The sequence below is a fragment of the Marmota marmota genome, unplaced genomic scaffold (genome assembly GCF_001458135.2).
Source record: "Marmota marmota marmota unplaced genomic scaffold, marMar, whole genome shotgun sequence".
Taxonomy (NCBI): domain Eukaryota; kingdom Metazoa; phylum Chordata; class Mammalia; order Rodentia; family Sciuridae; genus Marmota; species Marmota marmota.
The window spans coordinates 3,141,778-3,164,370 of NW_025999941.1; the positions used below are offsets into that span (position 1 = coordinate 3,141,778).

The window sequence follows — 22,593 nt, forward strand, 5'->3', positions numbered from 1 at the left end:
GCCCGCCCGGGGAGCCGTTCCTGGTCTCGGGCCCGCACTCGACAGCCACTGCTGCCCCCAACGCTCATGCCTGAGTGAGTTCTGCTCTTTTGCCTCTCCTTCCCCATGCTGCTTATGCTCTTTTATCTACGTCTCTGTCTTTTTCCGGAATCGATCCAAACTTCTCTGTATCACCCACCCTCGGCGCCCCTGGTTGGGGCGGCTCAGCTCACCTCTCCTGGGCGCCAGGCGACAGGGGTCTTCAAGCCCTTCTCCCGCGCGCTGAAGGTTCCCGGAGGGGTGGGTCGGTAGAGTGAGGGAGAGCGGTCGGGATGGGGGACTTGAAGATGCCATTCGTTCTCTCTCAGGGTGTGGACACACTAACACACCTGCCGGACAGATCTTGGCTGAACAAACTCATTCAGGTCACCGGTATGGTCCCTTTTAGTAGAGAAAGGGGGAGCGAAAAAAGACAGAAGGAAGCAAAGGGGAAAAGGGGGAACCTCTCTGTGCGCCCTGGAGCCGGGCAGGCAGCAAGGTGCCGGGTGGAATGGGCTGGGGGATGGAAACGTTCCCCCGCCAGATCGCGAGTCGGCTCAGCATCCTTTCCCAGTCCATCTCTACCTTCCTCCGCTCCCGGCCAGCGCGACTGGTTTTAAGCGGCAGCGGAGAGGGACCCGGGAAGTTTGTGGCAACTTCTTCGTCCCGGGAGCCGCTCGGGCACTGGGGCGCTCAAGTTGGAGCCGGGAGTTTGCAAGCACTTCATGTTCAGAGCCCTCGTTGGCTATGGGGAAGTGGGCCCTGGAGGGGCTGCTAGCGTGAATGCGGGTTTGGAGTTGAGTTGGAGGCAGGAGGAAGTGCTGCCCTCTTAGCCGGGGCCGGGACATCACAGGTGCAGCCTCGGGGTCTGCAGCACGTCTCCCTTTCTACTGTTCTGACTGGAGCGCAGCGGCCTTCTCCGAGGGCTTCTCCACTGCAGAAGAACCGGGTTTTGGGAAATCACAATGAGAGGGTCACAGCAGGCAGGTGGCAGGTCCAGGGAATAAGTAACACGTGCATACTGGAGGAAAGCACAGAGCGGGACCCTCTTAGGATGACCCCCAAAGACCAAGAGAGGTGAGCCGTGTAGAGCTCTGGGTGGAGGTTTTGGCTCTGGCCTCCACGAGGGCCAAATTTCACTTAGAAGTGTCAACCACAGGGTCATCTCTCACAGTGCCCTGGTTGGCAACTTTGACCTCAGCGCCCTTCCTCAGTGAACTTTCTCAGCGGCAGACCGAATTTCTAGGCAAATGGTGTAAGACTTTGGACTCCACCTGGTTGTAAAAAGAGACAGGGAAAACAGAAAGAAGCCCGATTCCCTGGAGACCACCCTTCTGCCCTGAATGACTGAGGTTCCATGCTTGCATCCTTGGAGGCCAGAGGAGAGGACTTGACTTTTCCAAGAGGAGAGAGGAGAGGAGCAAGATGAGTAAAACGCCTCTGCTCTGTGTCAGGTTTGTCCTAAGCAGTCCCTGAAATTTACAGTGTTTGTTGAGGTTGACAGAGTAACTCACCCGTCGAAACTTTATTGAAATTCACACCCTATCTAAAGTGGATTTTTTGAGAATGTGAAATTTATTCTATAGTCGAATGATGCTGCAGTAAATAAATAAATAATAAATAAACTCCCATTTTAAGTCTGAAGAAAGCCAAGGTTGAGGTGTTTCCTTTAAAAACCTTTATTAATCTCTTGTGTGGTACTAGTGCTATGATTTAGCAGCAGTCCTTTATTTCTATTGCATATTATTTTAGTAGAACAGTAGTACATTCATATACTGGCTGCTCCAGTCTGCTGGCAAACATTAGCATTCAAGCTTACATTTTTGACAAATGTGCAGACAGGAATAGCATGAATAGGCATCTTAAATATTAACAACCTAAGCATCTGTTGTGAAACAAATTTAATATATTTACTCTGTTTTTCTCACATTGTTAGAAAAGGTTATAATAAGTGCATAATTTCAACTTTAGTTAGCAGAAGTAACTGACTATATCTTTCACTACCTTTCCAAGTGTTTAACACAATCACCAGTTATAAATACTTTAATTAACTTGCTTGAGCACATTATTAAATACACTTCCAACAGTATGCATACTATGTAACATGTAACAGAAACAAAAGATGTATCCTATTTGTGTACATCTTAAATGACTATACATTTTTATAAATATACCAAATATGTTTATTCTTCATCACATTTGACTCCTGCTACTTTATATTCTTTTCTAATGGAAATAATATTTTTAATGTAGAGTTATGTTCAGTCACATGTTATACATAAAATGTAAACAGTACCTACAAAATCCAAAGCATTGTTAGATTTGACTATGGCTACATGTAGCAAGATTATGCAAGAGAAATAAAACCACTGCTCAATTTTGTATTCCTTTCTGAATAATGAATACAAATGATGGATGAAAAAGAACAGGGATTTCCCTCCTAAAGAACTAGCTCCTTAAAATGTGGTGGTGGAGGGGAGATAAAGAAGACCTAAAGAACTTCCAAAAGTCTGAATAGTTATTTCCAGAATCAATGCATTCCTCACTTTCCCACAAGCTGAAATATGTAATAAATAATAGTTCTTTGTATGTAAAAGTATTCAAGAGGAATGCCTTTTGTTCAGTTGTAATAAATTAATATATTCTTTGGTTGATAACCTACAAAAGTAGTTCTTTTGTCTCCCAGCATCTTAATCAAGAACAACAACAAAATGAGTGTTGGTTTATTTCTGCCAAGAAGTCTGTTGCCAGCTATATGAGCCTGTGATTGAATAAGATATGATGTGCTGAGTGATGGTTAAGAAACACTACGTTACATTAGCAAAGACTGAAATTTCTAGAGTAGAATTTCAATTATTTTTTTTTTGTGTGTGACAGGTTGTGGATTGTAAATTAGGCCTAAAAGGTCAGGTGACAGGCACCTGTTCCTCATTATTGTAAAAATCTTTTGGTTACAAACACTATTAAGCTAAACACAACATGGATATACAGCAGGGACTCTATAAAGCACTTTAGTGGTTTCTCATCTGCTCTGTAAATTTCCAGAAGAGCCATACATAGATAAGCCCTTTAAAGAGATATATCATTTCTTCTATACATGTTGTCTTGGATGACTGCAATTAATATGAAGTACATAAATACATGTGACGAAATCAATCTTTAGATGATGTCTAGACATACTCTAGTTGAATGTAAAAAAAAATCTTTTTTAAAACCCCTCTTTTCCTTTATAGTCTATCGATCAGTTATCAGAATTTGGTTCATGTTTTAAATAGAAACTTCCCCAAATTGCCTTTTATACTTTTTAGATGAGTTTGCATTTTAAATGATACCACAAAACACTTTGCTTGGTACTCACATATAAGGGGAAAAGTAGCTGCTATATATTGTCATAGCTTTCTAGCATTCATAAAATGGGAAGAAAATCAGGTTTTATATGAATGCTGTTAGGAAGGGTGTCATCATCTGATCTCCAAAGTTGCCACTTCTCTCAGGAGTGTTCAGAATTCTTCTATTGGGATTAGGGAGTGTGGCTTAATTTTTTATGAATGGTTTATCTTTAGATATTGCACAGAGCAAAATAAGCATGCATATGGAAAAGATCAAACTACAACAAGGTTGCCAAATATTAAAGGTGCTAGTTGCTTTTAATGAGCAAAGGAGGAGGACTTGAAGTAGATAAGTCAGATTATTCTGTTATTTAAATGTTTTTGTCTTTTTTTGGTTTTTACATAGCTTATGCTTATTATATTAAGTATTCATTTTTAGCATTTGTGATCAGATTATGAAACAGTCATTACTCTTGCTTTTCAAATTGATTGGGTTTTCAAACTCCAAAACTCTGTGATGATTTTTACAAATTGGTTTACATTTTGACAGAACAGAGTTAAGTTAATTAATAGATCAGGCACGAAAAATCATCCACGGTAGGGTATATTTTCTGGTAAAATGAAAGTTATGTTTCAGCATGATGAGCATCAGGCTTCAGTAATCTGTTCCTCGTGTGGAATGAACACTTCCTACTTCGAGCTAGCAGGCACCTACTGTTTATTTACGCTGCATTAAACTGACAGCTCAGCAATCAGAGGAAAAATATTACTTACCTTCCTGAAGTAAATACCAGTTTATAGGTTAGTGCACGTATTTATATTCCTGTCACCACTAAATAACGGCTCTGTCTCCATTTTAATATCTACCTGTGCTATAATCCGGGGCTTCAGACTCTTCCTGGTTGGGAGTAGGGGTCGAGAGGAGTTTTGCTTATCATTTCCCAGTGGCAAAACTTTAAAGAAGAGTAATTTCATCTTCTCATTTCTGTCATGTGAGAACCAGTTGAAAGAAATGTTATGCACTTTTACTTTGCATACCTCAACTATAACATCAAAACCCCCAAAGAATCTGCATGCCACTTGAAATAGTCATCTTAAAGCAACCTCAGGACAAATATGTTCAAACACATTCAAGAGTGTGTTTGCTAAATTGACTTTCTACAAAGTTCCAAATAGGTTAAACTATTTGATTCCTTAGATAATGACTGTGATAAAGTGTCTTCCCTTCCAAGTCTTAGATGGAATGCTTCAGTTTTTAATGGAGTTAAGTGGGGCTCATTGGTTGATTGATTGATTCTCTTAGCTTTCCCCTGAAAATATTCTTGTCTCTTTTATTTATCTTCTTGTTAACCTGCCATACTTAAAATAAGATAGATTCCTACTTTCTTATAATGGTAGTGTATTTGTTGTTTTCTTTTAAAGTAAAGGTCCCTTCTCTTTCAAAGCCCTTTGAAACATCAAAATCCCGTTCAAGTTGAATTCCCAAACTCATGATTAACTTTTGAGAAAATGCTCATTTTCACTTAAATTATCAAAGAAGCTCTTACACTCATTGTCTATTCATAGTTGTCAATCTCTAATCACATATTCCATTGACATCAGAGCAGAATATGGCCTTAATACAGCATATAAATCAAATCTGTTACACGAGTTTCTTTTCCTTCACTATACCAAAGAAAAAAGTGTCTACTCTGGTGATTTATACATCATTCCTAACTGCGATTCTCAATGGTAAGTCTATTTAAACTTGATGTCTTCATGGAGTGTGATCAACACATTAACACACATTATTTCGTACTTTTGAACTTATGCCAACGGTACCTTTTGCTGTTTATTTTTTTAAAAGTCTTTTTTAAGATCAGATATTTCATTTCAGAGTAAATAGATACAGATTGTGTGTATATATATTCAGGGTGAGATTTAGTAGTGTAGCATTTCTCCAGCATATTGGCCTATTTTTATTCTTTCAAGTTATTCTGTATCACTTCCACAGTTGTTGCTGTCTAAGGTTCGTAATAGAAATTGTAATCACCTCTTTCAATGGACTTTCAAGGATGTAATTCAGTTTATGTGGTGATTCAGTTTAGTTATAAGAGGTGAAAATTAGTTAACGGGTTCCCCAGGATTTATGTCCCTCGTTTCTGCTGGAATTTATTCAGTCCAGTTATTTGACATTTAGTAGAGAAGTGTCTTATAATCAAAAATTAAGAGTTGGTTCAGTTTCCAGTGGAGGAAAGATCTTGCTGGATGAAACATTTAACTGTGCAAATATTTTATTATGCTCATCACTCATTTTAGAGCCTGCTTATTGTTGCATGCATTTTTGAGTACCTAGGGGTGCAGGTCCCCCAGATGAGGCTTGCAGAAGAGGCAGATGTCTAGCTGCATCTGGTTGTGCCTTTACTAGAATGTCTGTGGACCCAAGCTGGTCCCCTGCTGTGAACCCCTTTCCCCCCCAGGTGTGCAGGAAGTAGAGGGCGGTGTACCCGGTGAAGTGGGTGGACTCTACCCAGAGCTATGACCTGATTTGTGACGTACCCTCAGAACTGCAGTAATGGTCCAGCTGCTTCACAGGCAACTGGTAACCTCCTCATTTGGGGATGCTTCTGCCTTGCTAGCAGTGCCAGAGAGAACTTCATCATTGTCATCTCATCAAAGACTACTTTTTCAGACCTTTTCTGTAGAGCTAGATTTGGAGAACAGCCTGTGAAATTTGGAGGGTAAGTGCCAGAAAAGTTCCTACATCCAGTTCCATATGGAGAATTAGAGCTACAAGCCACAGAGAGAGACAGGCATTTAGTGTCCGGGGGAGGTCTCTATGTTGGGGATGTTGGTTTTTCTCAGCTATAGAGGATTTGGGACTAGATACCAAAAAAAAAAAAAAAAAAAAAAAAAAAAAAAAATTCTTCAGTGGGCATTTTTTATTTTGGGTGGTAAGCTATGGTAGCAATTTCCCAGGGGAAATTATCAGCCCTTCTTTCCTTGAGGTATTTAAAGAAAAGGTAGTCAGTACTCTGTGTGATGGGGAATTCTTCAGATGTAATTTTCCTGGAAGCCAAGCATGTAGGAGAGTTGATTGCTAGAGATCCCTCTTTAGTTTTACTCAATGGTTTCTGATATGCTGTTAAGAGCATGTAAGTGATAATTTGGCCTTTTAATGTTTTTAATATTAAGGATTTTAAGGTAAAAGAGGTTTTATGTTATAAATGTTTTATTGTAATAATTATTGTGAATAAAATAGAACCTGAGATATGCAGATACTTTTTGATATGAAGGTAATCTTGAATATAGCATACCCATAATTAGCTGTTTGATATTGAATGAAACTGAATTTTCCTGTTCCAGTGAGCCACACAATGGAAATCACTGGGGATTAACAAGAGAGCTATGTGATTCTTGATATATAGCAAGCTTTTCTTTCCCCCAGAAAATATTTTATTTCAGTGAATGAAGTACTAAATCAAAATGTTTACAGTTCTAATTTTTAGAAGAGTCTTTTGAATTGATAAAATAATGTTAAACGTTTCCCTTGTATTTTCACCAATTGAAATGATACTTACACATTCTGTTTAATGGTAGACAGATTCTGGAGACTGGGTGGAAAGAATAATATTTTAATAACTGTGTTTAAAAAATAACTCTTAGAGGTGGGCTCCTTTTTGGGTGGTTTAAGAGGACTAAAAAGCAATTTAGAACATTATCCTAAAAGTTAAAAAATGACAGCCTTAGTTTGTAAGGAGTCATTGTATTTTAATAATACTGTGCACTTATTAGTGTTATTAGAGCAGTAGACAGTTAATTACAGCCTTTTTGAGACATGTTAACTGTATATTAACAATCATGTTAAAAAAGAATGATGTATACTCCTTGCATACAAGCTGCTGCTTGCTAGTCTCTAAAAAAAAAAAAAAAAAAAATTCTTTTAGAATGTATGGAGTCAGATTTTTGGTCCAGCATCATCAAAACATTTTTATACAAAATTACTTAATTTTAAAACTTTTTGCAGGGTTATAAATTTTTCTTCTTGTTTTCCTTTCTTTGCGATTAGTATTGGCTTGATGATTTTTACGTGTGGCATTAGAAACTATTGCCCCTCAGCAATTTTAGCTTTTCTATGTTGTATTTGGAAATTCCCACATTTTCTTGTTTTTTGATGACTTTGATCAACAAAAGATGCTTAAAAGCTTATTGAGTTGACGTTGACTTAGCACCTCTTAATACTCCTTATGGAATCATTTTAGTCACTGTTTCTTGAGTCCAACTCTTTTTTTTTTTTTTTTTTTTTTTTTTACAATTCTGTATAACCTAATATTCCAAATACATATGAGCAGCTGATCAGAATGGTATTACTAAAATTATTTCATTGTTCAAATCTCAAACTTGGTTTTTAGCTGTGGTTTGTAGCATGGCAAAACAACAGCTGACTGAAACTATAAGGGTTTAAAGCTGGATTTACCTTTCGATGGTTCTATCATATTGCTTCACTCTTTGAATTTTCTTGATTAATCAGAATTTGTAGACTTTATGACATTCAAATATGCTTTAGGATTCCCACTTTATCAAGCTCTTATGTGCTACTATTATTTATTTCTGTAAGTTATTAAACTACCAAAAAGGAACTAAATATAAGGTACATGCCTGTGCTACATAAAACAGGGAAATCAGCTAGATTTCTGTGGCTTGCACACAGTAACCATTCATGAAAGAAGTACTAAAATAATAATAGAATAAATATTGAAAGTGGATCATGCCGATAAAGATTTATTGGGAAAAGAGACTTTTCTTCCTCACGTTCTGTTTTTATGGGGGTTATCTGAGCTCTTAATCTACACATGCCCCAGTTTTCTGGATAATTGGCTGCTTTTCTTCTTTAACTATGTGTGCTGTCATTTTTTTGACAGAAGCACCAGGGTTTCTGTTTTATCCCCATTGTCTGACCTTCAGGATTAGGTTAAGTATCTCTGTTCAGGTTCATGGTCCTTTGGTGTATGATTGTTGTAATAAACTGTAGCAGAGTCAACATAGAGTACTCCCCTGAGTTCCTTGCAGTCAGGACACCATGTGGTGGCCTTTCTGATATTCCAGAGCCAAAGTACCACCGACTAGTGGCCCAAGGCTGATTAACCTCTACTTGTTCTTTCCTATCATAACAATTTTTTTTCCAGGATGCCATTGAATAAATATCAGCTATAATTTTTGTGTAAATACATTTTCTTTACTGTAGCTATATACATTGTTTTTAAACTTTTCTAAGATTCAGGGTGCTTGTATTAACAAAGATTTCACTCCATTTCTTAAAACTAACACCAGAGTTTCAAGAGGGTTATTAGCTGCGTCTAAAACATCCTGAAAAGTTCAATCATCCTGTGAAAGTTATCTCCAAAAAAAAAAAACAAACACCAGACATTTCTTTTAAAATGTATTCTCATTTTAAAATGTGTGGGGCTATTTGCAGGCATTTCTATTTAGTTACACAAAAAGAAAGTATTCTCTAAGTGGTGCACTGCTGTGTGACCTATTACATTATCATGCATATTCTGTCTCTTTAAAAACACAGTCTCCTCTATTTGCCCTATTAATTGTTGATATGTTGCCATCCACGAGACAAAAATTAGAGCTGTAATTAAATAATCATGTGATGCTCCTTAGTGCCAGTGAGAGCAAACTCATTTTTCCAGGCCCTGATGGTCACTGATTATTGTATTACTACTGGCTTGCTTTATTTTTTTTTAATGATTCTCTATCTGTGGCTTACCTAACTCCTGTCCTTCTTTTCAAAATTAAAGAAACTAAAAAATGTTCAGCCAGTTAATTGGCTAGAGGTCCTCAGGGACCATAAGGTAGACATACCTTTTTTGCTTTTGGTCACCTGGTAGGTTCTTTGGGGAGACTACATCAGTAGTGTGGTTGCCTGCCATTTAATTTACACTGGTGTTTTGGCTGGGATGGAGGCATATGGGGAATGCCAGGAGAATTACAAAAGGAGCCGGGTATTAAAATTCAGAAATGATTAAAATTGAAATAAAAGGATGCTGCTTCTTTGCCAGTACTCTGGCAGTCATAATGACACATAGAGATTAGTTTCCACCTTCATCTTTTCCTTCTTTCTCATTTCCTCTTGTTTATTGTTGACACATTTTCCTTATGTCTGTCTCTCGTCTCTGTGTCTTTTTGCACCATTATGCATTCCTTCTTTCTCTCTCTTTCCTTAAGCATGGAGAAGCCTACTTAACCTTATTATAACAATAACAGAATAGGTTATTAATATTTAATATGCACATGATTAAAATTTCTCTCCCTTAAACATAGGTCAGCTGTATTATTATTAACCGGCATGTAATTTTTCATTTAAAATATTCTTATTCTGCCTTGCTGTTTCTGAAATGCAGTCTACTTTAGTAGTGATTTAATACATAATGTTTAGAAAACTGTGGTCGGCTAGTGAGAAAAGAACTTACCAGTCATGGATAATCAATTATGCATGAATTCAAATGTAACAGATGGAATCTGGTGAGTTAAAGTTTCTCTTTGCCTTAGTGGTTTTTTTTTTATTTGTTTGTTTGACACCTGTCTCTTACATATAGATAAACATCTAGCATAGCATGTGAGAAATTTCCTTGTATCTTTGTTTTGTCTTCAAAGTGAACTTAATTTTTTAAATCAAATGTAAAGGTAGATAATTTTTTATCTGGTCTTAAAGATTATCAGATTGTTTCTTCATTTTATAGATATGGAATCTGATCCTGCTTAGCTAATGAAGGATCCCTTAGATAGCTAGTGGAGTAAGAAGTAATAACCAAATCGGTTTCCTTGCCTTTTCTCCACTACTTTCCCTCTTATGTTATTTAGCCTTTCTTTCACCAGAGTTGCTTAATAAGAGGAGTGTTACATTAACTGTGGGTATAAAGGATTTCTGATGAAAACAGTGGTAGACTAGTTTTAACTGTGTAATACACTCTTGCATGACATGTAAATATTATCTGTGTACACAAATGTTATGCTATATATGTATGTTGTAGATATGTACATTTATTCATACTTGGATGTTGGCCAAACAGTTGGATTTCTCAATTTTATTAAGAATGCCATAAGATTTGGTTTTATATATCTTAAATTATAGTATATGTCAGCCTTGCTTACAGGGTTGTAATTTTTAGTGACAAATTCCCTATGTGCAAATGAAACTAAAAAGTTATTTTTGAGGGCCTTATTACCTCCAATGAGAGATAAGAAGTTCAGTTTTTATTATTATTAAATGAATATGTAGTGTTTCTGCAATTGTAGACATAACAGAAAAACAGTGGGTATTGACCATCTTTAAAACAATGCAGGCTCAAAATAGTTACAATCTGGTCCCCCTAAAAATTTTTCATAAATATGCTATTTGTTTCTCTCCCCTGTGGTATGTGTTCATATATATATACATATATATATATAACAAATGAAAAGTCTTAACAAAATAAATAAAAATATTTGATTAAAAAATAGCCTCAAGGCTCTCTAGTTCTTTTTTTTAAAGTTATAATGTAGCATTATTTATAAACTTTTTGCTTCATATCAACTGGAAATTTGCATGCATATTTATAGTCCTTGTCAGTTATCTAATGAATAAAATTTCACAATAAATACACTAATAAAGAAAGGCACCTTCAGGATAGTTAACTTGTATAACTTCGCTATACTGTGAAGCTATTTTTTAGTATTTTATTTAATACTTTTATACATGATATCTTTTAAATTCAGCTTCATTATGTATATTAATACATAATTCCTTAGTCATGCACGTCAGATACATATACATAGATATAACCTTCAATAAAATATAGTTTATAAATGAATTTCTAATACATTAAAAATTCTACTTTATAATAATATAAAATTCCATCCTAATATAAAATCAGTAGGAATAGATGATATGAAGTAGAATTATAGATGATGTGTCAAAGGTAAAGATGATATTTCTAATGTTGTATAAGAAGCAAATACTTTAATCCTTATTACTATCATATTACTATCACAAAAATAATAATAATTGACAAATTCAAAAGTCTTTCTTTTAAAAAATTCTTTTGTTTTAAAAAATGGAATCTAAAGTCTTTATATGTGGTCAATTTGTGAATTATTATATAGGTTACATTTTTACAGCGCTGCACATCAGTGTGTGAAATCCTAAGAACTGTTTAACAGGAAGGTGTACTATTTCATGAATGATTTTTACTCTTTGGAAAAATATCCCAAAAGAACTTTTGCATTTAATATACTCTTTTTTGTTTGGGTTTTGTCAAAGCTTCCTTGTCTTCATTTGGTAATATTCTATATTGTATAAAACCTTAAAAGAGAACCATCTTCTTGCATTGGAGAACGCGCAAAGTGGGTGAGACCTTGATCTCCCATTACCCATTGCTGTTGATTATCCTTGGGTTGGGTATTCATCCTATGGATAGGTATCCAGCATAGACTGGACTGTAGCAGTCAGCAGGTAAGGACAAAGCAGTGGAAATGCATCATAGCACATTATTTCCCATGAAGGTTGACATGATATTTTCATGATACAAGCCAATCTTAAATCTAGATGAAAGATTGTTTTGATTTTTTTAAATTATGTGTAACATAAAATATGCCATTTTGATGATTTTTTTAAACATACAGTTCAGTGACATTGATTACATTCACAGCGTTGTGTAACCATCACAATCTGCTTCTAACTCCTTTCCATTAGTCCGAGTAGAATGCGCTTTAGTTTTGAATTGAACTTTGCTTTTGCATCAGCAAATTTCAAGCTTTATAGTCATATTTAATTGTTGTTAAGCATTTGTTTCTGGTGGTGGCTTTCCTTTCCAATGGACAATTCCTGGTCTAGCAACCTGTGGTGTTGGGCATGGAAGTACAATATCAGATATTGCCTTTGGATGATGTTCCCACAAAAGTGACCTTGACTAAGGCCCACTGTAACCTCCAACTCTTTTTCCCTATAGTGAAGCCAGGAAAGATTAACAATAATATTCACATCACTAAGGAAATTTGATATGCCTTGGCTAAAGGTTGATTGGGAAGGATAGTGTTTGACTTGAGAGGAATTAAAATCCCTTGAGCTTCCTGTGAGTATTAAAGGCACAGTAGGTAGGACTGGGATGCCCTGCAATTGGCCCCAGGGCATAGACAATATGAATACTTTGGTTATGCTCAAGTGCAGTGATTCAGTCTGGAAATAAATTGAGAAGCTCACTCAAGGTTGAATTTTTTTTTTTTTTTGGTGGTGGGGGTGGGATGGGGGAGCATGCCCAACTATGTTGAAAAAGAATTAGAGGAAACTCAGATGGTTCTGGCTCCAGAAAATAATAGACTGGTTTTAGAACTGTACTTCCATGTGTAATTTTGTGGTTAGTCGCTTATGTCTGTGATGATAAATCACATACCTGCACAGGATTTCTGGCACCCCAGTAAATCTCAAGCAAGTGCCCAAATGCTAATTTATCATGGTTTCTCAAATAGCATACCTTTATTCACCAAATCAGTGATCTAATGGCTTCTCCTCCTTACTCTTTTTAGTTTGTTTGAAACAAGTGGCTCGCCTGTACATACATGCATGCATACATACATACCTGTTATCTTCATTCCTTCTGTCCATCGGTCCTTCCTTCTTTCCTTTCTGTTTTCTGCATTGTGGTAATGGAACTTGTACCCAGGGGTGCAGGGTGCTCTACCACTGAACTACAGCCACACCATTTTTATTTTTATTTTGAAACAGGGTCTCACTAAGTAACCAATGCTGCCCTTGAACTTGTGAACCTCTTGCCTCAGCCTCATTGCTCACCTTCTCCTGGAGTAACTGGAATTACAGGTGTGCACCATCACACCTTTCTTAAATTTTGGGCTACTGCTGGTTCATAGAGTAGACTTAACATTTCCAAGTGACCCCGGGATTGGGGTAAAAACTTGACCTCATAGGTATCCTAGTAGGCATATTTTATTCCCTAAATTCAAAACATTACTTAACCATGGATACCAAACCTGGTTATACCTCAGAATCACCCTGGGAATTTTAAGAAACGAATGACCAGCTCCCACCCTCAGCCATTCTGATTTAATTGCAGAGGGGTGCAGCCAGAACACCCTGAGTATGATCCCGGCACCTGCCTTGACTTCCTAAAATTGTTAGGCTGCATTCTTAGAAGCACTGGCTCATAAAAACAGCTTTTGAATTTCTTCCCTGTGATGGCAGGCACAGTGAGAGACTCCAGGAATATATACATAACAAACCACGATGTGCTTACAGCCTTGCAGTTTGGAGGTGTAGGCCTATAAAATATGGAATGTCACATTGCAAGCAGGACAGGTAGAGTGATGGAGCATCAAAGGAAATAACCAACAGCTGGAGCAGGCTTTAGACAAAGAGGCGAAATCAAGCTGCATATTAAAGGAGATAGCAGAAGGGAAGTTCCCAAGTGAGAAGGCTCTGGGAGAGCACTCCTGGAGCCAGAGAGACAAAATGAGACATCCTGAAACTCTTTGAGTACACTGGTGGAGATCTCTACACTGGCAGACTCAGTGGCAATTGCAGGAATTCTTTTCTGATCCCTGTTCAATTTTGGATCTAGGTCCAGATAGAAGTACCAGTTTTGATGAAATCATTACCATTGTGCCTTGTTAGAGACAGGATTCATACTAACATCTTGAAAAGATTTGTTCAATAAATTTTTGCTAATATAAAAGTAAATTTTGACAGCAATATTTCTGGGTAAAAGGTTCAAGTATCTTGTCAGTTTCCAGAAGCCAACTATAACAGTTGCTCTTGTCTAGATCCCCCCCAGACTAGCAAAAACATTGGTCTGTTTTTTTTCTGCTGTAATAATGACCTTTGTCTATTAAAACCATATCATAAATTACCAGTGGTATTTATATCTACCCCAAAGTAATTAGGTAGCAACTTTTGATCACATCAATCTAACTGAAACTCAACTTATTTGGGGAAAAAAAATAAAAACAAAAACATAAAGCCCTGCATGTAATGTTCATTATCATTACTCTTTTTATCTCTCCTGTAACATTTTCAAGCCTTTTGCCATTATTTTCTGCAGGGTACTATTATTTGTTTGGTATCTGGATGCCCTCCCAGTTTGAGTAAGTCTCTACAATTAAAGCTTCCAAAAGAGCCATTTCCAAGGGCAGCTATGCTTACTTAATGTGGGGGCCAAGGTAAGGGTGGGAATGACTCTGTGGTTTTTAACTTCACCTATGAGATATTTAAATGCTCATGGAAAACAGCATTTGGAGTAAATGCATATTATTCCAACTGTATTACAGGACCCTTTCAAGTACAGACATGTCTAGAAAGTTGTCTTAAATTTGTGTTCAGCAGTACACAAGTATAATTTCATGCAACTTTACAGATCTATGGGCTAATTATAAAATGGAAAAATGATCTTGATTCAGACATTATTAGAAAGTCTAATAGCCATTCAGCACCATTAAGATTCCTCCTGACCAGGTCTTGGATTCACTTAGTTGTCTTACAGGAGTTCGTTAGGTAAACACTACCCAATGGAACTTTCTGCAATGAAGAAGTGTTCTATAGCGATACTGTGCATTATGATAGCAACTGTAGTCACATGGGGGCTATTGAGCACTTGAAATATGGAGGAACTAACTTGTAAATTTTATTTCATTTTAATTCAAATTTAAATGGTATAACCACCTTCTCCCCTGTTCCTTTCTCCTCACATCTGCAATCTCTGAAATGTATTGTCAACGCACTTTGTAGTGGAAATTGGTTTCAAGTGACACTGTGAGCTATTTGCTCCTATATATTCATTCATAATCTAAATATTACAAGGATGCTGCATTACATTTCTGGTAGTATGGCAGTGAGCACAGACTTCTGCTACCATAGGGATTTCAGTCCAATAAGGGAGCTATTTATTAAACTAATAATTAGCCTGTTTGTTAATTGATTAAGACTGGGATGACTGTTACAAAGGAGAAATACAAGATGTTGTGAGAATATATCATGGGGATCAGAACTTTTTGTGGGATTAGTCAGAGAGTTGCACCAGAGAAAAGCATGAAGCTGTGTGCCTTCCTCTGGTTCAAGGCTGGGTCAGGTTAGTTGTGGGACTCACAGCTCAGAGCAAGGCAGTTAGCATGGGCCATGCCATGACCTCCCAGGATGAGGGGATCTGGTATGATGAAGCTATATGCACATGCATACTGCAAACATTTGAACTCGAGCAAGTGAATTCTTTCCTAAACTGTATGCAGTTGTGATAATGTCAGTTATAGATAATACATGATAAGAAGGTGCAAATGTTTACAGGATATTGCATTTCCTCTTCAATATATGTTTTGACAAAGTTGTTTGGGCTACAGCCCCAGCGTTTCCTCCCTGCTCTTACAAATTGGAATTTGGTCCATTCAAGAAACGATGTGGAAATCAGTACTGACATCCCAGACAGACAAAATGAGACACATGACAGCAAAACATATGGCTTGAATAGACATCCTTATATGGCCAACACAGACCATATTCCCAGAAATTCATATATGGAAAACACCACCTGCAGTTAAAGCCAAAAAACAAAGAGTTGACATGACAAAAAAGAGCTATGTGCTACATAAATTGTGCTACTTTAAGAGTGTGGAGAGATAGCCAACTGTATTTGAATTTAAAAAGATGGAAAAAAAAAAAAACCCAACAACAACATGTCCTTAGAAAGTGTTATGGTGGTGAGCATTGCTTTACTAACACAGGCACTGACAGAGTTGCTATATCTTAAAAGCATTTGAATTCTAAATGCTTTTCTCTGTTTATTACAAATGTATGTCCTATTCAGAACTCTGAATGTGTTTTAATGCTTTCGGATATCTGCCTGCATATTTATCTTAATACGTTGCCATCTAAAACATGCAGTAGTGCTTTCATTAAGTTTTTAAAAATTTTGTATATCAGTTACAATATTTTATCTTTGCTTCCTTTGTGTAGCCAGTATGAATGCCTTCTCCATACACTCTGTTTTAACCGTATGTCCACATGTTAAACAGTTCATGTAATTGATTGCACTATTTCATGTTCCTCAAGTTTTTATTTTGATAGCAGTATTTATAAAGTTTAACTTTTTAAAATACTTGATTGCTTCTTTATGGGTAAATATATTCCTACGTAGAATCAGTTGATGGTTTCCCCCCTGTATGAACTTTCTCTTACATACGCCTAAGTAGGTAGTATTTTCCTAATTATCTTTCTTTTTTCTTCTTTATTTTAATCTGAGTTTACACTGACCAATAACTCAGTGGCTATAATGAATATTCTGAACTAGTAGATAGTGCATAGTAATTAAGTTCATCAATGTAGTATACTGCTAGGGTATAAAACTCTTGTGTGCCATTTTACTTCTATCCTTTCTTCTAATCATAAAGTTCTGGAATACAGAATATGCTTCAGAGAAAATTATTGCGTCTATGTGATTAATAGATTCACGATTGTAATATATTGTTACTCTTTATAATAAAGTCATTATTAGATACCTTATGCTTGCTTATTCTGTTTATCATTTTCTAAGGCCATGTCAACCCCTATTACATACTTTAATGATTTGTGTTTATGAATAGGTTTGTGATTCTTGGATAAAAGTGCTATTCAGATTTAAAGACTACTATTTTATTTCCCATATTACATTAGCATTGATCAGGTCGTTATGAGGCTAAGGCAAGCAGAAGGCATTCTGTCTTATTTATTTGTGTAAAATGATGGGATAAAAATAATATTTATCCCATTTTGTCTTAATATTGATATTTTCAGTAACCTTTTCTTAGGTTTTCTTTTTTTTTTTTTACCTCAAATTTTGTTTTGCTTTCTTTTCTTTCTTTTTTAGTCATTAAGCTTGAGGTGAAGTTGCATGGGTGAATGGCATATTCTTTTGTAGTCCTGAAAATTTTTCCTCTATTTTTAAAATTTTGCTATTGTTTGTTCAACAGGATACTAGAATGCACTTGTCCCTACTGAAAACAAGTCAGGTTTCAGGGTAATACATCAGATATTACTAATTTGAAACAACTATTAAAATACTCATATTGGAAATTACAAATTTAACCTGTCATGTTGGGGGAAAAATCATTGTCATCAGAGATAATATCTGCTTTTTCTCTTAATTATCTTTTTAAAATACTTAAGTACATCTACCCAGAATACACATCTCCACAAAGATACTGCATTTTGCCCTTTTTGTATATTTCCTTATTGATTATATTTCTTAAGACTTTAGTTAAAATAGCCTCCTCCATATTTCCCCCCGAATTTCAACCTTTAAAAATGTAGCACCATTTAGGCTTTTTAGTAAAAATTGCCTTACATTTCTTTTCTTGTTTTGGGTGCTGTGTCTTGAGTTTGATTATCACATGTTCTTTTGCTCAAGGCTTCTGTTTATATGTGCCAAGATTCACCGTTGCCTTCCTCGATTTTGACTAACCTTTCCGGTTTGTGGGTGAAACTTGGGTGCTATTAGAGTGATATATTTTCATTGTGTTTCTCCTGAAGTTATCCTCCCCCAGGAGGCCATAATTTCCTATACTTTATCTTCTACTTTACCTTCTGCTTTTCTTAGATTTCTAGTGTAAACAGTGTGTCTAAGAGTGTATTGGTAGCTTTAAAGAGCCTAATTTGCATATTTCCCTCTTATCTCAGTACTTGTGCTAACTTGTTGCTTTTTTATGTGTAACAAAATGTTTATCTGACTGATTGTTGTCTTTTCCCTACCAGTGTATTCTACAAAATAATTCTTATAACTTTTTGTTCTTGTTTAGTGATTAAGGGCACTAAATCTTGTTTAATAACCTCAGGGTGCTAAAATGGTGGTACTAAAACCTAAACGCTAAATGACGCATATCTATTTTGGGTGAGATTGTAATGTTCTTCATTTTTATATGAGCTATATTTATCTAAAGTTCATACTTAAGTGATAATAACCATTGATCTGAGGACTTTACCCTAGATTACAGAAAAATATATATATATTTATTGCTACAACAGATGTATTTACCAACCCTAACTTTCCTGTCTCTCGCCCTGTGTAAATTATTTTAAGAATGATGACATCTTTTCCTTTGTAATAACAAGTCTCTTTCAAGTGACCCAAATTTTAACTCCACCACTACGGGCCTCATATTTCTTCCTCCAAAGTGTTCTGTGACTCTGACTTGTACAGAAAGCTCTTAGTCGGTTGCTTTTAATGTTGACTCTTTATAGTTTAGGGACCACCCTCCTTTGAGAATAAATATTTGGGAGAGCATTTCTAGGTTCCTGGCCTTTATTGCTCTGCAAATGTTTCTGCAACCTCTGCGCTTTTTCCTGGGAGATCCACCTCCCGACTGTCCCCTTCAGCCACTTCCTGAAGTCTTACCACCTCAGTCCTCAGCGCCTGTCACCTGCAAGACTCGGTCCCTTTCCCGCGGGGCCAGTGCGTCCTCCGCGCCCCCGCCCGTCCCTCGGGTGCCCGCCTGCGACGCCCCCGGAGTATTCCTTTTTGTGGCTTTTGTGGCGTGAGAGTGGGTGGTTAGTCCCCCCGGGCCCTCGCCCCCGCCCCCTCCTCCCCGTCCCCTCCTCCCCGTCACTTTCATTCCCCCCCGCCCCCCGAGCCAGTCCTGCCCCTCCTCCTCCACCCCGCTCCCACTCGCACACCTGCCCTCGTCGCCCGCGCGCCGCGCGCTCCCCTCCCCGCTCCGGCGGCCGCTGCCAGGGAAGCCCCCTCTCCTCCTCCCCTCCGCGCTCTTCCTGGCGCGCCTGGCGGCGGCCAGCACTAACCCTCGCACAGCGCCCTGTTATTCTGGGTATTGTGTGTAATAAATGTCGGGCCGCCTCNGGTCCCTTCTGATCTTCCTCCTCCTCCCCCTCCCCCCTCCTCCTCTCTCTCCCCCTCACTCACTGGTCTCCCCAGACGCTCCCAGCCCCGCGTCAATGGGCAGGGAGAGGGTCCTCGGGGCTGTTGTCAGCGAGGGCGGAATCAAAAGTGGCATTTTAGTGCCTTTCCGGGGCTTTTCTCGCGACCCGCTGCCCCTCACCCTCTCTGTCCCCTGGTAGATGCCCTCGTTGGGGGTGCGAGGCTGTAGGGAAAAAGTTTAAGGTTTGTTAATATTAGTCGTTATCGCTGAGGAGGGGTGGGGCGATTGGCAGGGAGGCGAGGTGGCCTTCCCCTCTCCGCGTTCTCCGGGGTTATTGGAGAATAATATTGCAAGTGACAGCCAGAAGTAGACTTTCTGTCCTCACACCGAAGAACCCGAGCGAGCGGGAGGGAAGAGAGAAGAGGGGACTTTTTTTTTTTTTTTTTAAATCCCCTTCCTTTTTGGAGACCTTGTCCGCAGTGATTTTTTTTTTCTTCTTTTTTTTTAAGAGATTCCTCAGTCACCACCTCGCCTCCCCAGCACCACCACAGTGTACAGCTCATAACGGGTTTTGCTTTGTTTTTACGATCCCCCCCACAACGAATCACTTGTCAGATCAATTTTATCTTCTCCCTCCTCCCTACTTCCCACTCTCCCCTCCTCCCCATCGAAAACCCCGTTCTCTGAGGTTAGACATTTTACAAATCATAAACGTTGATTTTCGAATTGTGATTTTTTTTTTTTAAACCCCCTCTCCCATGGCTACTCTTCTAGACGTTTGTTTCTGCCCTTCCCCCGCTTATGGGGGGCGGGGGTAGGGGAAGAGAAAATAATACAATTTCAGGGGAAGTCGCCTTCAGGTCTGCTGCTTTTTTTTTTTTTTTAATTAAAAAAAAAAGGACATAGAAAACATCAGTCTTGAACTTCACTTCAAGAACCCGGGCTGCAAAGGAAATCTCCTTTGTTTTTGTTATTTATATGCTGTCAAGTTTTGAAGTGGTGAGTTTCAGGTCGGTTTTGCTAATTTCACTCAGTAAAACTGCAGTGTTTCTGTTTCTAGATAGTACTTTGCTTCTTTGTCTCTTTAAAAGGTCACAGTGAAAGCTTGGCCTGGATCGGGCCGGCCATATGGAATGGATAAGGGCACAATCTCTTAAAATGTGATTACTGGGTTCTGTGGGGGCAAGAGAGGCGATCCAGCAAGGAAACTCATTGAAAAGGATCCCGCAATGCAAAAAAAATAGGTTCTTGAAGCCGAAATTTCGTGCTTTTATTTCTTTCTTTTTAAGGGAAATAATTGCTGAGACTGAGTTTACTGTTTCATTCAGTAATTATCATATATGGTCTTAGTTTATGGGCAGGGAAATGGGATTTTGAGAAAGTAGCGTGCTTTCTGTGTGCCAGCCAGACGTTATATTAAAATGGGTTTTTAAATGTGTAACTCAAAAGAAACTCTTCAGCCTGGCATCTGTTGAGACCATGGTTAGTTTCTGCTGCTGTCAGTCCAGGCAGGCCTGTTGGAGGCTGCTCTTTTCAATTCCAAACTGAGGTTTGGTGAACTTTAGCCTTGGGCATAGACTTTAAAGGAGTAAATTGGGTGTTTTATGTGCATGTAATTTTGCTTTATAATGTAAAGCTTTTTACTGGATGACTTAGTGTTTAATAGATGCTCATAGGTGGATATTCAAAGGACAATTTTGCATGACCTATATGATGTTTTGATTGTCAATACATTAACTAAATTATAATCTATCACTTTCATTTGCTCTACAGCTTATAGTGCTGTTAAGCCTCATGATTACTTAATATGTTTTGTAGCATTAACTTTGATGCTGCTGTCTACTTGCCTCCACCACATTTTTTTTTTCTCTCAGGTTGCCCCAAGGGTTAAAGATTTTCTTTTCAAATTATGTTTTAAAATTTGTCTTCTGCTCTAGGGTAAGGCAACCAATTTTAGAAAAAGCAGCTCTGCATTATAATCCACATGGAACATTATAAAGAGTGTTTTGAATAAGTTAATAATCATCACTCTCTAATTTTGGCTTTAGACTGCAGTTTAATATAATGGAAAAGAGTAATCTTGATAAAAAGTGGTTAAAAAAGGCACATTTATTGTTAATGAATCTCATAACCAAAAACAGATGGGACCTCGATCAACGGTAAACCTTTAGTTCTTAGCGTGCCACCCTGGAGTCAAAGATAAATAGCCATTATTATTTCTCAAACTTTATAATTCTTCAGTTGGCATTCTTAAAGTTGATTTTAAAACTCCAGATTAACATTGCTCCCCCACTTTTCTTGATTATATGGGACGAAGTATTCTAGTTAAATGGAAGGGAAAATGTTTATAGGAAAATCATGCTAACACAGACTGGCTTTCACAAATCTAGATCTAAATAGCTTTGGTATAAAATTTTTTTAAAGAGTACAAGATATGTCAGATTATCAGACAGCTAGAAGAAAATGGTAATTAAATTCTCTCTGGTTTTCCTTAGTATGTTCTCTTTAATGTTGATAAGCCCACTACTTAATGTCTGATAAAAGTTCATGAAATAATTCTTCTCACCTTTTCTTATCAATTCTAGTTAAAACTCTGTGTTGGAAGTGATTTGATACTATGCTAGTTACTTTTATTGGAAGTAGTATGAAAATTGATGCCCATATAAAATATAACCGAAGATAATATTTGGTTTATATAAAAATTAATTACAATGTTAACTTTGTTGCATACTGAGATTATTTTTTGATGCTGGAGATTGTGTTTTATCAGTATCATTAAGAATTTTTTGAAAATGAGCTTGGCTCTTCAATCTACTGTTTATATCACAAAGTATTTTCAAGTTTTTGGTTTTTAAATAGCATTCTATTAGTAATGGACACTAATATTGGACAGTAATATTGACTCTGAAAGATGAATTGTAATACTCCTGTACCTAGGATATTTGAGGAAACCCTCTACTTCTTCCTGTTTGCTTAGGGGTGAAATGATCTAGTCACATGTTTGACCCAAGCCTCCACCAGATCTTTAACAGGTTATAGGAACTCTTGAAACTTTAATAGCCGAAAACTTTTTCTCAGCATTATTAACTTGTGAAGCCAATGGGGAGTTTAAAAAGCACTGGGATGTTTGCTATCTTCTTTTGAGATTTTTTTTCCATAAAATAAAAATATATGTAAAACTATAAACACGTGCATTAAATTTAATATTTTAGACTGTGATCATCTTTCCTGTGATAATGTTGCTGTTATAAGTTTGTAATTTTTAAAATTGGGACCACATAAATATAACTTGTTATTCTTTTCAGCTTGTATTTATTCTTGTTTTAAAAGTAAGCCCATTTTTCTTGCTTTTAGTTGTGTTTATGGATGCCACATT

The 22,593-nt window shown here is 37.3% G+C and overlaps 1 protein-coding gene and 1 long non-coding RNA gene across 9 annotated transcripts in view; one reads left to right on the forward strand and one right to left on the reverse strand.

Annotated features, from left to right (window-relative positions):
• LOC125616242 overlaps nt 1-895 on the reverse strand; it is a 2,814-nt gene extending 1,919 nt beyond the window's left edge. Inside the window, exons 1-2 of the long non-coding RNA XR_007346848.1 lie at nt 604-895; nt 213-368 (exon numbers count right to left, since the gene is read on the reverse strand). This is a non-coding gene — a long non-coding RNA (uncharacterized LOC125616242). The remainder of the gene's footprint in view (nt 1-212; nt 369-603) is intronic.
• Nucleotides 1-22,593, forward strand: part of Satb1 (SATB homeobox 1) — a 96,114-nt gene continuing 73,521 nt past the window's right edge. For 4 of the 8 annotated variants that reach the window (XM_015494367.2, XM_048801030.1, XM_015494363.2 and 1 more), the window contains exon 1: nt 19,195-20,216. The gene's annotated coding sequence lies outside the window, so the exon portion shown is untranslated. Of the gene's footprint in view, nt 75-925; nt 1,473-5,746; nt 6,068-19,194; nt 20,228-22,593 lie in introns of those variants that run through there. The other 4 variants (XM_048801026.1, XM_048801029.1, XM_048801028.1 and 1 more) reach the window with 4 other exon arrangements.